The 15,728-nt window shown below is 47.0% G+C and overlaps 1 protein-coding gene across 4 annotated transcripts in view; it reads left to right on the forward strand.

Annotated features, from left to right (window-relative positions):
* Positions 1 to 15,728, forward strand: part of EFCAB12 (EF-hand calcium binding domain 12) — a 921,238-nt gene that overhangs the window by 125,411 nt on the left and 780,099 nt on the right. For 2 of the 4 annotated variants that reach the window (XM_069643455.1, XM_069643452.1), the window contains exon 1: positions 13,810 to 13,984. The exons of the other annotated variants lie outside the window; for them this stretch is intronic. The gene's annotated coding sequence lies outside the window, so the exon portion shown is untranslated. Of the gene's footprint in view, positions 1 to 13,809; positions 13,985 to 15,728 lie in introns of those variants that run through there. 4 annotated transcript variants of the gene reach the window in all.

Genomic DNA, 15,728 nt, shown 5'->3' on the forward strand with positions numbered 1-15,728 from the left:
TGAACATATTTTTTAGGGAGTCAAAGGCGTTTTGTTGTCTCTCGGACCAGACATAGGGGACTGAAGGGCTAGTGAGCGCAGTGAGTGGTGCTACAATAGAGGAGAACCCAGCTATGAATCGTCGGTAAAAGTTGGCGAAACCCAAAAATGATTGCAGTTGCTTGAGCGTGGTCGGAATTGGCCATTCGTTAATTGCCCGGACTTTGGACTGATTCATAGAGAGACCCCCAGGAGAGATATGGAACCCCAAGAACTCAACCTGACTGGTGTGGAAAATGCACTTCTCGGGTTTAGCAAATAGTGTGTTGGTTTGAAGACGCAACAACACTTCCTTGACATGCGTGATGTGTTCGTCGAGGGAGGAAGAGAAAACCAATATGTCATCCAAGTACACTACCACGTAAGCGTTCAGAATATCGCAAAATACGTCATCCATGAAGCGCTGGAACGTAGCAGGAGCATTACAGAGGCCAAACGGCATAACTGTATACTCAAACAACCCCTGACGTGAGTAGAAGGCCGTCTTCCATTCATCTCCCTCCCGCATGCGTATGAGATTGTATACTCCCCGCAGATCCAGTTTAGTGTAGATTGTGGCATGAGTGAGTTTGTCTAACAATGGGGTAATGAGAGGTATAGGATAGCGGTTTTTTACCGTGATGGCGTTCAAACGCCTGTAATCAATGCAAGGACGGAGATCCCCTTCCTTCTTTGGCACAAAGAAGATAGGACTTGCAGCTGGGGATGTTGATGGGCGAATGTGACCCAGACGCAGGGCCTGCTGTATGTATTCTTGCAGGACTCGCTCTTCTGTCTGGGTTAGTGAGTAGATCCGCCCCTTTGGGATGGGGGTGTCCGGGACTAAATCAATGGGGCAGTCGTAGGATCGATGCAGAGGAAGACCTTCCGCAGAGCCTTTGTCAAACACAGCCCGGTATTCAGAATACTCAGGAGGTATATTGTACGTGACCGCCCCTATCATGTGAGTGTCCTGGGCGTCGGATCCTTCTTCTATGGTTAAAGAAGCGACTACCCCGAGAATGTCTGCGGGACTAGAAACCCGAGGTGTCTCGAGCAGACAGTAATATTGGCACGTTTCTGATTCAAAGGAGACCTGACCCGTGCCCCAGTTTATCAGAGGATTGTGCCTCTTTAGCCAAGGAATGCCCAGAATAATACCAAACTGAGGTGTGGCTATGAGATCAAATGACATGGTCTCTCTATGAACGTCCTGTATGATCAATTCCATAGGGGCTGTCTGTTGTAAGATAGGTCCAGAGGCTAGGGACGTCCCGTCTACTGCATGAACCGGTTCGGGGTGTTTCTTTTTGATCAGAGGTAAGTTTAGCGAACTGGCTAGAGCTATATCTATAAAGCAGCCTGTGGCTCCAGAGTCGATCACTATTTGTACTGCATGGGAGACATCTGCGGCTGGGTTTAAGGTAGCTTGTACCACCACAGGTCGGACGGGACCAAAAGCTGGATCAGAGGTATTTTGTATAGGACTCGCCCCAACCCCTGATCTCAAGGGCGAGTCTTCGGAAAACCCGGAGCTTTGTTCCTTGGCCGGCGGGGACACTCCTTTACAAAGTGTCCGTTGAGACCGCAGTAGAAGCAAGCGTTGTCCGCCCTTCTGCGTTCTCGTTCGGCATGAGTAATAGGACTGCGTATCCCGCCGATCTGCATGGGTTCGGGTAGGGTGCCAGATGAGGTAGAAGGCGTGGTCTGGGATAACCCTGCTACCCCCTTACGTTCTGCCCGCCTAGCGTCAATTTGCAAGGTCAAATCGACTAGATTGATATAGAGTGAGGGAAGAGAAGGCACCACAGATAAAGCATCCTTCATGGAACCACACAATCCCCTATAATAGACCACTGCTTTCTTGCTCTCTGGCCATGAAGTCTCAGTAGCGAGTTGGTTGAACTTGGTGATATATTCAATGAGAGTGGATCGGCCTTGAGTAAGATCTAAGAGTTCCATGTCTCTGGATTGGGCTTTATATCTAGTGTCAAAAACCTTGGCCATTTCCTGGGTCAATAACTCAAAATCATACAGAGCAGGATGGTTGCCCTCCAACAATGGATTAGCCCATGTGGCTGCCACACCCGACAAATGGGATAAAAGAAAAGCCGCCTTAGAGACAGGATCAGAGAAGGCCTGGGGTCGGCATAAGAAATGCAGTTTGCACTGATTTATGAAGGTGCGATATTTCAAGGGATCCCCCTGATACCTCTCAGGGGCTGCTAGAGGAAATGGGGTCTGAACCACCACAGGCGGGGTTGGCAGAGTGGGTGGTGTGACGGGAATCGAGTTTTGGGATGGGGCAGCATCGCCGAACTCGGCATCAACAGGTAAGGGATGTCGTGTGCTTTGCATGGCGTCAAGACGGTGGTTCAGTGCGGTGGTGGCAGAGGCCAGGTCAGTGCGGAGGGCAGTGGTAGCAGCTGCCATATCTGTCCTAAGCGATGTCACTGCTTGCATTAAAGCGGTCACAGGGTCCCCGGCTGAAACATCCATAACTGGACGACCATAAGGCTTCACGGTCTGTTCTAACTTGATGGGTCCGACTTGTTGGTCGTGCAGTTATGTAATGCCTCCGTCCCCAAGTACCGCTCGAGCAGAGAGTAATTACTGCTCAAGCAATCTTTGAGGCCACAGGTGGGAGTGTTGTCGTCAGCCTGGTATCGGGAACGCCGGAAGGACCCCTGAGTACTGTAAGGCAAAGGGTTATAATCAAGGAAACACTCAAAAGGCAATTGGCAATGGACAGGAGGAGTAAACAAGATGCAGTGACACCAGCCTACCTAAAAGGGGTGAAGTGTAGGTAAGGAACCTATGCAGGGGAACCCACAGCAGGCTGGAATGGTGTAGTTGACACTCCTGAAAGCACCTGGTGGAACAAGACTGAATCCGTGGAAAAGCGTGAAGCAATCCGAGGGTTGCAAAATCAGAGGGGGCAATCCAATAGCAAGTCCAGAGTACAAATAGGTGTCAGATGTCCGGGAAATCCGAGAGCGCGCCAGAGTCCAAGGGTAATCCAAGAGCATTTCCAAGAAGCGTTCCGAGATCGAAGCAAGGAGAGAAAACAAGAAGCAAGGGTAACGCCTGGCAGTCCTCCGTAGAAGTAGCTGTGAAGCAAAGAGTCTTGTTTGCCGGCTTCTTTTGAAGAGGCGAGCGGTATCACGTGACGCATCACGTGACTGCTCGCGCACGTCGCGTGGAGCGCAACGTGGCCAGCGATTGGGGCCGTCGGTACGTCCTGGTATCCTGGCGTTGCCGGCTGTGCTGGAGGCGCCATGGCAACCGCCAACGCAGAAAAGGGCGAAAAGAGGCAGGTCCGCCCAACATGGTATTCCGCCTGCCGTGTTTCCCCCGCTGGTGTGAATGGGAAATACGACGGCGAGAAGCGCCTGATGAAGGAGACAGGTGTGAGGGGGGAAGTGAGAGATGGGTTGCGTGAGAGGGCATGACAGGAGACCCCAGATGCTGATTTGATTACGGCTCAAAAAGGGGACCCAATAATTGGTAAGTTTTATCAACACATTGAGGACCCTGAGAACTTTCCCCTGACGGATACCGATTACATTGGGAAAGAGGACCTCAGAGTGTTGATGAAATGTCCAAAAATGTTCCGAATCCAAGACGTTTTGTTGGTAAGAAAATCCAAAGCTGGCCATGATCAGTGGGTGGTTCCTACCTCATTTTGAAGCCTGATGTTAAGTCACGCCCATGATGCGGCCACAGCCGGTCATAGGGGGTTTCATACAACACTTGAAATCTTAAGAGAGGTTGCATACTGGCCACACATGGGGCAGGACCTCGACCAATACTTGAAGGGGTGTCTTGTGTGTGCACAATTTCAGCCAACATCCCGCACACACCGTGCGCCTCTCCAAAAGAGGGGGATGACACTGCCATGGTCAGATTTGCAAGTAGATTTCATTGGGTCCGTGATTTGCTCCTCTAGGGGCAATAAGTACATGTTGACTGTGACATGCTTATTTACTAAATGGGTGGAATGTCTCCCGGCCCCAAACTGCAAGGCAGAAACAGCAGCTGCCCTGATGATCAATCACATCTTTTCGTGTTTTGGACTACCCTAAAGGAGTGAGTCAGACAGTGGTAGCCATTTCACCAGCGAAGTAATGACAAAGATGTGGGAGATACTTGGGGTTAATAGGAAGCAACACATTGCTTGCCAGCTAGCCTCTAGTGGGGCAGTAAAACGTTACAACAAAACCATTGTGAGCATCTTAAAAAAGTTTGTGGCAGATTCTGGGCAAAGTTGGGATATCTGATTACCTCTTGTCCTAATGGCCATCAGATCTACCCCTTCATCTGCAACTAAAATGTCACTGTTTGAGCTGATGACTGGACGCAGGATGGTGCTTCCCCAGCATCTGCTTTTCAGGACCCAAGAGCAGACATTGATCAATGCCTCCACAACTCATGAGTATGTTGAAAATGTAAGAAAACACCTTCAACATGCTTTTGCCTATGCTCAGCGAAATCTAGAAAGATCAGCTGATAGCATGAAGACCCACTATGACTTAAAGACTACCAGGAAAGAATACGATGTAGGAGACCGGGTCTATCTATACAATTTCCAAAGGAACCAGGCCAAACAGCGGACATTTCTGCCTACCTGGAAGGGACCTTTTGAAATTGTAGACAAGATCTCACCAGTCGCCTACAAGATCTGCATCCCCAAAGGCAGTTTGGCAGAGGGGGAAGATAAGTGGGTCCACATTAATCAGCTAAAGTGTTGCCATCCCAGGCACACTCTGCAGCAACTGGAGGAGTCCTCTGGAACCCCAGAGGGGCCACTCCAGATCAATAAAATTCCAACCCTAAAATATTCCACACATAGTCTAAAAATACAATAATAAGAATGCAAATGTCTCCTGATTTACAAAATGTATATGCCCGCCCCACTACATTAATAGTGGTGGGGAAATGTCTACGAATATGCTGTTTCCTTTTTGCTTTGTCATCCTAGGAGAGAGAAACCATGGAGACTGACCAAGGAGGACGACCCGGGACCGGGAGCAAAGATCCGAGGGGCCTGGGGTATCGCTCAATACTCCCATCAGGAGTGGCGAGGAGAACCGATTGATCCACCCCTGATGGAGGAAAAGATGCTGAACTTTGCCATTTGTGGAATCCGGAGAGATGATGCGGACATCCCAGTCTTGTGAAGTTCCATCGATGAAAGATAAATGGCCATCGCAAGAGGGGGGCTTGTGGGATGTCTCAACCCACTCATCCAAGCCCTGCAACATCACTAGGCATTGCTGGCACCAGAAACATCATAATGGCCACTGGAAAACATGCTGCTCGCTAGAAATCACCAGAAAATGCGCAGTGAAAACCTGAAAAATAGGCTGCCATCCACTTTAGCCTATCTTAGTGAGCACAGGAGATCAATGCCAAAATCCACCATTGGGCTACCCACAAAGCAGCCTGAAACCACTTGGAAATAGCAATGCTGATTGCAAAAGAAATACAGAGCTGTTTGGGAATCTGTGTTCTTGATTGTCAAAAATTGCTAAAATCCTGGCTCACAAATCACTTAAAAGATCCAACCTCTTTGTTGGGTGTTCCACATTACTCTACTGCAAGAATCCACATTAATACAATGTCAGCAAAAATCATATGTTCTCAGAACAAAATCCTATTTTAAAGATACTGATGGACAGACAGCGGTCAAAATGGGTTTAGTACCGTTACTCGCCTTTGTCAGGTGCTGGCGATTTATAATTCTGACAGGAGAGCTGTGTTTCAGAAGTTAAATATGCCAAAGAAGAGAATTCCATCAAAATGCCATATAGAGTGCCACACAGTGATTTCATTGTTGAAAAAGACTTGATTTAAAAATATGTTGCTTATTGTGAGTTTATAAATGTATTTTTTTACAAGGAACTATGTTGCAACTTGCAATTGACTAGAAGGTAATCTGAATTAGTTAAAACTTCAAAAGGCCATCTGTTCATGGGAACCCATCACACCTTATCCCTAGACAAAGAAGCTTCCTTCTGCCCTTGACCAAGAGATTGACAGACTGGTGTGACCAGGAACTAGCCAAGGCACCCTGGCATGTTGCTCTCAGTCAAGACAATGGGGGCTTTGGGATGAATAGAATATGCTGATTTGGGTGTGACTGGTCAACAACTGCTCTGGGAGAAACAAGACATGTGAACCTCAGAGTCAGCCAGCTCTGAGGGCGGGGACAAACCATTGTGCATTCAGGTAGCCCAGCATATATATGTTTTATAAAATTGCGTATAACACATTTTACCAAGGTGACAAAAATATTAAACTTTGGGATTCTTAAAATGAAAGATTCACCCACAATTTAAGACTAAGCTGGACGCTGTGTGATGTTCTGAGACCAAACCCCGGAATTATTAATATCACAGCTGAAGTGTTGTTGCTATGAACATAAGAACTTACAGTAATATGCCCAGAGAGGAGCTGCATGCATGTATCAAATTTGGTGCAGAACCAATAGTGGGAAACTCACCAAAAGCGCAAATAAGTTGTCATTTCGGAACTAAAGCTCGTAGGAACATGGGACTTGAACAGAGACATGCCTTAATTATGAACAACTTGTGTATCTGGGAAATATGTTTTTTGGGTAAAATTGATTTTCTCTGTAAAAGCAAAGGGGAGGGATTTCAGTTAAGCCATAAACATGACTCATTCTGACACGCTGATCTTTTCTCCAGTCAGGGGACAGGAAATTCTCTGACCTATCAGGATCCTTAGAGGGTTGGGCATAGGGAGGCAGCCTCCCCGGCCCCTTTTGAAACACATAAATAGGAACTGCTGAGACCCAGATAGAACACTCTTTTTCCCACTACTCACCGATTCCTGTGAAGCACTCTGCCAGACCAGATCCAGACAATATCCAGACAGAGACTCCAGACTCCAGATCTAGATCCAGAGACCAGAACTCTAGAACCTTGAAGCAGAGAGGCCTAAACCAAAAGCTGAATCCTTTTTTTCAGCAGGCTTCAGAATCTTTTGCAAACCTGATTCTCACATTCAACAGCCGGGCTGAGCTGTCTGCTTCTAGCTAAGAACCCTGTGCTAGAACCGAGGTCCAGAAAGCAATGCTGTAATCCAAGACCCATCAGATCCAGTTCAAGAGGCCGCAGACCGCCGTGCAGTGCTGAACACAGAACCCAGAGGGCCCGAGACCGTCCGGTGGCGAGAGTGAAGCCAAACCCCTTGACCAGATCTTTGACGAGGCCCATTCCATTCCAAAGCCTAGGAGTGAGTATCTAGTCTAGAACTGTCCATAACGAATCTCTTAGTCTAAAGTAATCCTCTTCCATCCATCTCAACTGTCCAGAACTGCATTATTGAATCTTGTGTCCATCCAGTTGATTTCAAATCTGTAAAGCGCAATCTGTCATTTGGAAATCTTGACATTATTTCTGCAAAATCTACCTTCACAAAAACATCCGTACCTTTTGAACCACATGTCCTAGAAGAATTTAACTGTCATTTTAAAGCTAAGATCCTAAGCTTTCCAACAAACCCAAAACGATATTCCAATTAATTATAGTTTTTCCGTAGTCGCGATTTATGCAAGTGGAAAAATTGCTGCGAATTGCAATTTAGCTCCATTTCACCACTTGTGAAAATAGCTGTTTCTTGTTTTCAACTGCTGAATTTCGTTTTCAATTTGATAATCATTCATGAATCATTGCTAGTGTTGACCTGAACCAATTCCAAGTAACTATCACTTATCCTGAATTTCCTTTATGTGAATTAAAATCAATTTAGCAGATTTTCCCATCCATTGCAATCACATTCAAAAGCGTTTTGACCTGTGTTTTAAAATCATACCTGTTTTCTCTAAGCTTGCTGGGGGGAACTGGAATTGAACTGCATTCTTGATTGTATTCCTGAAACCTGTGTGCCCTCATATCCATCTCTTCATATTGCATAGGGGGGGAGTGAGTAGTCACAGGGGAAAAGTGACCATATTATCTTTTGATTGAAATCATATCAAGTTTATTCCTGTGTTGCATTCTTTCCATCCTGCATTTCCTTGAACCATAAAAGTATTCGCTGCTACCTTATTCTTCCTATTCCTACTCCTAAGTGATTAAAGAGATTGTCAATTTTGTAATATTACCCATTGTTGATTACCGTCCATATTCATAAGCGTGCTATTCAGATATTATTTTGTTCATAAAAGTGTGATATATATAAATTGTTTAATTCTTCAAATAAATCTTTTAATTTGCAAAAAAACCCTACTTCTTGGCTCAGTGAGGTCAGGGGGATTCAAAGAGAGGGGCGTTATATAAGGGTTCATCATCCAGATTTAAAGAACTTTGACATAGAAATATATATATAAGAGCTTCCATTGGGCATCCCATCCTAAGCATTGACTTAGTTGGATTGCTGGATTGAAGTCACTTACAGATCTATGGCTACCGAGAGGAGTTCCAACTGCATGCATAAGATACAAACTTGGTTTGCTTTCCATCAATGCAAGAATCATCTAGAACACTCTCAATGAGTATCGTGAAATGAACTCAACTCAAATATTCCCTCAGTATGAAATAGTGAAAGATCTAGCTAATGGAAATGACGACAATATAACAACTATTTGGGCACAGCGAGCGGAAAAAATCCTAGCCGACATTAGCTTAGATAATGTAACTTTGCAGAACAACCCAAACAAAGTCAAAACATTGGTATGGATCCAAGATTCGATTGATACTGGAGAGACTCGACTCAAACATAGAGTTATGAACCTGACTCCGACAGGTACAACACAAGTCAACCGTACTTAGATAAATTCCCCGGAAGAGCCCGCAGATTGATTTTCATTAAATTTCACTTAAATCAATTACCAACAAGAGAAACTCAACGCATTTGGAAAAAAGATGATCAAACGTCTTCATCATGTCGATTGTGTCAAAATCCACAAGAGACTTTGAAGCACCTTACTTTGTTCTGTCCAGAGCTAACTCAAGACCGTAACCTGCATTTAGGCAGATTCTTTGCAGCAAGATCTTCACTGGACACAGAAGACTGGTGGCGTGAACTGCACTCTGACACCGACCAAAAACTAACAATCGATCTAACTTTCTTCCTAGAAAAGATAGTAATAAAACTGAAAGCTAAAGACTGAATGAGAAAAAATATGACACTACTTTTCTTTTCACTGTGTCTTCGCCGATATCAATCTTATTCTATATTATAGCTTATTTTTTTTTTCATAATTGATTTTTTTCTCTTCTTCGGCAATTAACGATTAGGATACTTTCAATTAACTTTTAGTACCAACAATGGAGATTACTGTATGAATTTATTATTCTGTTTTCTGAACTTGTGTGATCACAGCGCCAAGGACCACATGCACTCGGTGATCCCAGTGTCAGTGACAACGTTGGGTGTGCTGTACTGCGTGATCACAGTACCCATAGTCCAGGGGTCCTCTACAGCTGCTGTGTGTCCTGCTCTGCCTACATTGACGACGAGGGAGTCTGGACCCCGTGCCCCAACTGTGAAGTATCGCCTACAGAGGAGGCGGGGAAGCAGAGTCTGTCTCCAAATGAGAGCGGCCTGGCTGCAGTGCTGAGGGGAACTGTGCTGGTCTGTCTGGAGGATCATGGGCCAACCTGCAGTGATTGGAGAAGATGCTTTGTGTCAGAGCCTACAGTTGCTGACACACCCTACGCAGCGGGGTAATGAGGAACCACATGGCTGCCCGCGCCATCCCGCAGCATGCCCGGTCGAGCAGCAGTGTTTTTGGAAGCACACTCCCTGCACACCGGGGTAAAGAGGAGCGGCGTGGCCGCCTCGAGCCCTTCTCCACCATGCCTGGGCCGAGCAGCAGTGATTTTGGAAGTGCTCCACCACAGCTTTTACCCCCTCAAGTCCTGGGTCTTACGGCGGACAGAGGGAACTGTGGTGATGTAGGCTTAAAGCAACGAGCAGGTACTGGTCTGCATGCGTGGTTGAGGGATACCTCCTTAAAACAGCAGAAGGCTCCGGGGAAAAAACACTGAAGCACTATGTAAAACCTGCATTAAAGCACTCTGTAAAACCTGTAGCAGGTGTCCTATAAGTATCCTCTATAGAAGGAGTGTGGTCACACGGGACGAGTACAAGAGTCCGGAAGCCTGCCGGGTGGAGAGACAGACCATGCATTTTGCTCTGGCAGGTGGACACCAGAGGGTTGCGGCTCCCAGTGAGTGCTTCTGCGCCCTTTCGATAGGACACATTGTGATTCACGGAGGCCCATCTGCTGGCACGTGCGCAGGTCACGCTAACATCTGGTACCCGCCATGGGGGATGAAGAGGAAGCTGCCCAGGGTGCTGGGGGATGCGAATCGGCAACACAGACAACTTGAGCCACTGCACGCTTTTTATGTAGTAAGAGCACCTGCCAGTCTAGGGCCCCGATGGACAGTGTGGGTGAAGAACCTCAAACTTTATTTTTAGGCGGTCGAGATTAAGGAAAGGATGAAACGGCCAACTTTGCTATACTCAGAAGGCCTGCGATTCAAAACTCTGTGGCCCAAGGATCAAACATATGCCGCGGCCATTGCCACACTGAACAAACACTGATCATCTGTGACTATGAATGGTTCAGGATGAGATGTGCAAGACAAGAAGAAGGGGAGAGCTTAGACTTATTTCATGGCAAACCTCAGAACATGGCGCTCTCCTGTGCTTTGGGCAACGTCGCGCATGATGTGATCAGGGCTCAAATAATGTACGGCTGCAGCTTGGTTAAATTACAGAAGCAGGTCCTCAGGGAGCCAGGGTTAACCTTGGAAAGAATCCTGGAATTGGGACGAGCCCAGCAGCTAGCGGAGGTGCGCCCGTCGGCCATGGACATCACCAGCCAGCAGTTGAAGCTGGAAGCCCCCATGCAACGGGTGAAACTGGAGGTGGTGTGTGTCGTGGGCAAGTGGCAAGGAAGTAAACAGGCAAGAAAAGGGGAGTGGCCACGAAAGGAGACAGGCGCAACGTTAATCCTGCTGTGTGGATAGGGCCTGCCGCATGCACATGAGTGCCCAGCCAAAGGAAATACATGCAGGAGATGCGGCAAAGAAGACCATTTCGCAAGGGTCTCCCCAGCACCATCACCGGCCAGCCCAGTGGCGCCAGCAGCAGGGAGTGCCTCAAAGGAAGACACGAGACAAGCACTGGGAAAGAAACCATCCAAGAGAGCTGTAGACAGCTGACAGAGCCACACCGAGGCCAGTTTGACTATGCAGAGTATGATGACGACGAGGAGGTATTCTTCCTGTCCTGCAACCAGACAAGTGACCAGTGGCGTCTCCAGCAAATGCGGGAGGACCGGAGCATGGTCCACAAGACAAACAGTTTGATCCAGGCATATAGGATCACCAGGTCCGAGTGGGTTGTTGGGAATCAATGAAAATGTTAACTGTGTGGGTGCTTGGACTGGAAAGCACCAAAGGTTGCTGTGTTTAGGTACTTGGTTCATAGTACTGGTGTGAGGACTGGAATGCACCAAAGTTGGGGGGCTCAGTTATAGGGCCAGTGTTGCTGTTATTATTTTTGTTTGGTTATGGAGGACTGTGGTGTGGCCCCTTTAACTGGGGTGTGTTGTACGTTTAAGAGAACGAGTCATGACTCTGTCATGACTCGAGTTAATAAAAGGGGCCTCTGTGCGCAAGTGCAGGCACTGCAGCAGAAGACCCGGAAAGTGGCAACCCTGTGTCAGTTTACCTTTTTTTTGGTGTATTAGCTGTGTGCTCATGACCTTTGGGGGATCCTTGGCCTGTGATCACAGCGCTGAAGACCACATGCACTGGGTGATCCCAGTGTCTGTGACAACATCGGGTGCATAGCTCCCAACCCTTTGTGTCACAAAGGAGGGTGAAAAAACCTGATTTTCTTTTTGGCGGGTGAGAGCTCATAGAAATGAAGGGGCATATGAGAGACTTGGCGGGTGATTCGCCTGCTTGCAAGGCGGTTAACACCCCCCAAAAGCGGGTGACTTGAGAGCTATGCGGGTGATCCCGACCCCAGCAGGGTGCCCCCTGCAGTGTGCTGTACTCATACCTGCCTACATTTGGCATTGGAAAACCCCTAGTATGATGTCACTGGATCCGTGCCCCCTTTTCCCGAGACCCCGTCCACCTTTTTGCAAACTGGAGACTGGTAATCTAGTTTTTTAATAAATTATACATTTTAATAAAATCTGCAAGGCTGATTGAAATGGTTGTGGAATTAAGACTAAGCAACTAAGGAAGCCGTAAACAGGCGATATTGTTTTTTTGTAAGCAAAATAGCTGCAGTTTTCTTTCGAGCCTTGGCCTTTATTATACTGCAGAGCCGTGCTCCCATTTGTCGCTCTCGCCTTCATTAACACGCCCAAACATTTAATTAGGGGGCCAGTCCCACCCTGAGATCTGGGGGTGTCTTCATTAGTTTTTGCAATTAAACTGTAATCTGGCTGAATATTGCATAATGGCCCAGGTACTTGCCTGAGTAGTGTGGCCACTGTGCTGCCTCTTGAGGCGTCTAAGGTACTCTATTGTTATTGATAATGTGCGCAGTGGGGGAGCGACACATAACAATGCGCCCTATTAGCAACTCTGGAAATGGACCAAAAACCTGATCTGCAGCTTTCCTTTCTGTCATCACAGAGGTGCCTTGTGGTTAGGGTGGCCAACTTTTTTAGATCCTTTTGCAGGACACTTGCTAACAAGGGGGTGATGACGTCCCAGCGTCATCCACGTTTCACCCCCCCTATGTAATTTAAACAATTTGTGAATGACTCTTAACACCTGGCTTTATTGCAATGCAAATAGTTTGTCCTTGGGAGGTGATAGTCACGACCCCAGGAACAAAGCTTTAGCATTGGAATGAAGACAGGTGTCGGAGCGCCAGCAGCAAGATTGAAACAGCAGCAGCTCGACCTGCAGGCTCAAAAAAGGAGCCGAGCCAGGGCCGCAGAGCCACAGAGGAAGAAAACTGCAGGCAGTAGCAGGCGGCAGCGCCGTGGTGTGTAGCCGGCCACTTCAGGTTGCAGAGTGGCGTGTCACACTGGAACAGTAGTTGGCCACCTTACTTGCGGCGGGCTGTCTGTAGTCTCCTGGAAACCCTAAGACTCCATGCTCTTCCTCGGAGTCCCGGAGAAAAGCGTAAAAACCCTGAGTCTCACGAGTTAAACCCGGAGACTAGGCAGGTATGGCTGTACTGCTTAATCGCTGTACCCCTGGTCCAACCGGGTGCTCTACGGCTGTGTGTCCTGTTTGGGTACCCCCAGAGCAGGTCACTACACTGTGGGGACACACACGCAGAGCTATTTATTTATTTAAAGGTATATAGCGCGCAAACAGCCCTCGGGCATCGAGGCGCTGTTATATGTGATGAGCTTTCTATGCATAGCTGCAAAATGCATCCTGAGTGGGTGTGTCTACTAATTTTTACCGGCCTAAGTCGTGATATATATATATATATATAGTTGCTCATTTCAAAATCTGACAACTAGCAACTCAAACAAATCAGGTGTCTTTACTAAACTGAAGGATTGACTTCTTGATACTTCCCTGCCGCCATGGCTTTAGGTGGCAGCCACCTCCTGATTGTATTAAAAGATTCCCGTTCCAAGATGGCTGCCACGGCTTTGATGGAGTACGGACGACTCCATCATTGAAGTGTTTGTTCGCACGTACCTGCGGGGCAGCCATCTCAGATTCTAAAACGGCCTCCTAATTGTCAGGAACTGTATCCCAAACTCAGATGGCCGACAGTTTCTGAAACTTCCCAGATATCGCTCTTTTCGTTTGTTGCGTCATGACTCCTTCCAAAGCATGTTCCGACAGGCTGAAATAGATTGGTGGGCGGGGCCGTTGCCATGCTTACGGACCCTAACAATTTTACTCTACTGGTGGAAAGTGAAGCTCGGATTTACTCATAAACTATAGATTTCTGGCCACGTTCTGGAACCCAAATCGTGCAGCGGAGACAGGTACCCGATAACTCGAACATCAATCTTACAACCTCCTCTCCTCCTGCCATCACTGGTGGAAATAGGAAAAATGTAAAGGGGGATCCCACGTGGAATAGGTTGGGAGCAGAGTTTGGATTAGGAGAAGGGGTTTCGGGGAGGTGGAGTTCAGAGGGTCGGTCGGAGCAGGCGGTTGAACTCGTTGAAAGGAAAATGTTCAAAATAATAGTTTTAAAATTGTAAAATTTGTAAATTGTAAAATTATACAATTTCTTTCACGTTGCTTCTTTCCAATAACTACGCTGGCAAAATATAAAAAGGGACTCACCTTTTAAACGCAGCAATCTACAGAGGAATATTGCCTGGAAAACAAAATATCAAAATATGAGATGTGTGCTTTGATGACAGTTGTGTGGTATTGTGGGTATGTGTCAACAGTGGGAATGTGCAACCTGTCTGAAATCCTGGTAGAACCATTTGAGGAAGATTGCCGGCCTCAAAAACACCCAAGGGAGCTGTGGCTGCACTCTGACAAAAAGCAACACTGTTCACACACATGTATCCTTTCCTTGCGCCCTGAAAATCAGCACAGGGCCACAATCATGGAAAATAACAGCTCCCGTCTGCAGGATTGTAAACTCTCCTGCCACATGACATCCTTGCAAATATTCACGACTCACTTGCACTCTCATCTACCCTCCTCAGCCCCGTTAGCTTTCACCTTGTAATGACCAGTGGACGCCCTCACACAAAACAAACAAAAATAACCTTTAACCTCCTCTGATCGGCTCATAAGCAAAAATAGCCCTCCCACGATGGCTCCCAGTTGGAACGCACAGACGACAGATAGTGTTAACTAGTGGTCAGGGAACAGCCGTTTTCTGGCTGCTACTACGATGGGGGTCACTCCAGAGAATAGGTTCACTGATAGCATGAAGTTGTGGCCAGCTTGGTGTAGAGATGGGTCCCGTGACATCAAATGAACCGGGGCGGGTCATCTCTGAGCGGTACACCTCGAGGATCTTGGGGTGGATGTCCGATGATCAAGTCAATGGTGCAATACGGCTTAATGGGTCCAGGGTGTTGGACATTTTTCAAAATATTCTCTTTCTTAGAACGATCACATTAGACGACATTGACTGGATAACACTACCTCTTGTAAACAACCAACATATGGCGTGCTACTTCATTCAGAGATAGTGTCCAATATGGTATGGGAGCAGCGGCCCAATCTTTCGACAATGGGCTATGAATTATACGCTTTAAAATCATCGGACGAGGCTAAGGCATTTTTGTACATTAAGCAACAGGGGACTTCTGTGAAGGAAACACAATCTTTTCCATCTAAAACCAATACCTCCCTTCCTGACTCTGTTGCTTTGGTTTCCAATCTTTTACAAGCTGGGCAAGATGGGTCCTGCGTTGGGTCTGCCCTAAAAACCTTTGAAGTGATTAGACCGGGTTTGGGTCACTCCTAGCCTTACTAATGTAAATATCGTATCCTGGAATGTGTGTGGCATTGTACATTTATACACATTTTTGGAAAATCCAATGTCGGTCAGTGGTTTAAATGTTCATGTTTTAAGAGACCATGTCAACTGCACATTTTGATTTGGAAGGCTAGTACACCTTAATTAGCCCTGCTACTAGAGCCGACATGGGTCGACCGAGGGTGGACTCCAACTTAAGTGTGAAGTACTTCATCTGTCAGAGTGGCTATTGGCAGTCAAGCTTACTTAGTGTTCCGACGCATTCTTCTGTTTTA

This window comes from Ambystoma mexicanum, chromosome 2p (assembly GCF_040938575.1).
Source record: "Ambystoma mexicanum isolate Mex_15411 chromosome 2p, UKY_AmexF1_1, whole genome shotgun sequence".
Taxonomy (NCBI): Eukaryota; Metazoa; Chordata; class Amphibia; order Caudata; family Ambystomatidae; genus Ambystoma; species Ambystoma mexicanum.